The following is a 2,500-nucleotide window of genomic DNA, read 5'->3' on the forward strand; positions in this document are numbered from 1 at the left end:
CACTGGCCGCCCCCACCAGCCGGCTGTAGCGCGTGCGCCCACGCACCGCGCGGCCAGCACGCCGGGAGGCCCCCCCTCACCGGCCGGGGACGGTCCCACCCAGCCACCGCCGCGTATCGCTTCACACCCAGATGCCATTCACGTTCGTGGGCATGGTGGGTATCGCTGGAACAACCGGTTGGTAGCTCAACCGATCGTCGCCATCACTGATTCACCTCTAGCGAGAACAACCGCACCACAACGGTTTACCAGTTGTTCATTTGCGTAACGTCACCAGCAAACGTAGGCGTCCATCGCCATTTGCAAATTCAACGATTGTTGCATGCCTGTGTCAGGTGTCACGACACACTATGTCTGCCCACATACACGCAACAACATGTGCACGCTTCGCGAACACGTGGAAGGTGGCCCCCGTACGTATGCGATGTCCATTGCGCGAACGACTGTCAACCGGCCTCTGTCGCATGTCGCAGATGTGGAACGCAGTGCACCATGCTATCACGGTGTGTGAGAAGAGACGACTACGTCTGACAACACGCGCCACTACATCAACAGACGGCTCATGCTGATCGCCATCCAGGGCATACCACACTGCAATCCAGCTCTTATAGGGAGACGACACGTAGCTGAGTGCACAACATTTGGACCGCATGGTTCGCCGTTGTTGGCGCAGTCGTTGTACGGTCACATGTACCACGATGTATCATTCAGTACATGAGGACCAATGTGCAGTACAGTGTGTGATTTGGACGTACAACATCAGCGGACAGTTGACACAGGCCGTACCACAGCGTAGGCTACGTGCTTCGCCATGCGAATGCCAATGAACAACTGCAAATGCCAATGAACAACTGCAAAGGGCATTGAGCATGTACGTCCTGCTGCCATCCACATTACAGTGTATAGCTGCAAGGTGTTTAACATGAAGCGATACACTGGGGACCGGGCAGTGCGAGTAGCAAACTATATTGCGGGGGTTGCAGTTAGGCAACACTACACTAATTTAACGCGTCGTATGACAATTACAGAGCAGGTTAAGGCCCAACGTGTGTTGGGTTAAGGCCCAACGTGTGTTGGGTTAAGGCCCAACGTGTGTTGGGTTAAGGCCCAACGTGTGTTGGGTTAAGGCCCAACGTGTGTTGGGTTAAGGCCCAACGTGTGTTGGGTTAAGGCCCAACGTATGTTGGGTTAAGGCCCAACGTGTGTTGGGTTAAGGCCCAACGTGTGTTGGGTTAAGGCCCAACGTGTGTTGGGTTAAGGCCCAACGTGTGTTGGGTTACAGCGCAATATGGGTTACGTTAAGGGGCAATATAGGTTAGGTTAAGGTACGATATAGGTTAGGTTAAGGTACAATATAGGTTAGGTTAAGGTACGATATAGGTTAGGTTAAGGTACGATATAGGTTAGGTTAAGGTACGATATAGGTTAGGTTAAGGTACGATATAGGTTAGGTTAAGGTACGATATAGGTTAGGTTAAGGTACGATATAGGTTAGGTTAAGGTACGATATAGGTTAGGTTAAGGTACGATATAGGTTAGGTTACGGCGCAACATAGGTTAGGTTACGGCGCAACATAGGTTAGGTTACGGCGCAACATAGGTTAGGTTAAGGCGCAACATAGGTTAGGTTAAGGCGCAACATAGGTTAGGTTAAGGCGCAACATAGGTTAGGTTAAGGCGCAACATAGGTTAGGTTAAGGCGCAACATAGGTTAGGTTAAGGCGCAACATAGGTTAGGTTAAGGCGCAACATAGGTTAGGTTAAGGCGCAACATAGGTTAGGTTAAGGCGCAACATAGGTTAGGTTAAGGCGCAACATAGGTTAGGTTAAGGCGCAACATAGGTTAGGTTAAGGCGCAACATAGGTTAGGTTAAGGCGCAACATAGGTTAGGTTAAGGCGCAACATAGGTTAGGTTAAGGCGCAACATAGGTTAGGTTAAGGCGCAACATAGGTTAGGTTAAGGCGCAACATAGGTTAGGTTAAGGTGCAACATAGGTTAGGTTAAGGCGCAACATAGGTTAGGTTAAGGCGCAACATAGGTTAGGTTAAGGCGCAACATAGGTTAGGTTAAGGCGCAACATAGGTTAGGTTAAGGCGCAACATAGGTTAGGTTAAGGCGCAACATAGGTTAGGTTAAGGCGCAATATAGGTTAGGTTAAGGCGCAATATAGGTTAGGTTAAGGCGCAATATAGGTTAGGTTAAGGTACCGTATAGGTTAGGTTAAGGTACAGTATAGTTTAGGTTAAGGTACACATTGTTGTAAGGAAAGGTGTAATGGGGGGGGGGGGGCGGCCGGTCGGTTTGTTGATTGTGATTATAGTAAGTGGATGCCTGCGGCATCATCTGATTTGCCACGTCAGGATACACCTTTGGCTCATGACAGGCGGCGCTCCGATTCCATGCTTGTGGGAGACCTGTGTCTTTCATTCCTGCCATTGTTTGTGTGCTGTGAGAGGGGGCAGTATTGTGATGTTGGGTGCACCCCTGTGTAGGACATG

Source organism: Schistocerca americana, chromosome 3 (assembly GCF_021461395.2).
Source record: "Schistocerca americana isolate TAMUIC-IGC-003095 chromosome 3, iqSchAmer2.1, whole genome shotgun sequence".
Lineage (NCBI taxonomy): Eukaryota > Metazoa > Arthropoda > Insecta > Orthoptera > Acrididae > Schistocerca > Schistocerca americana.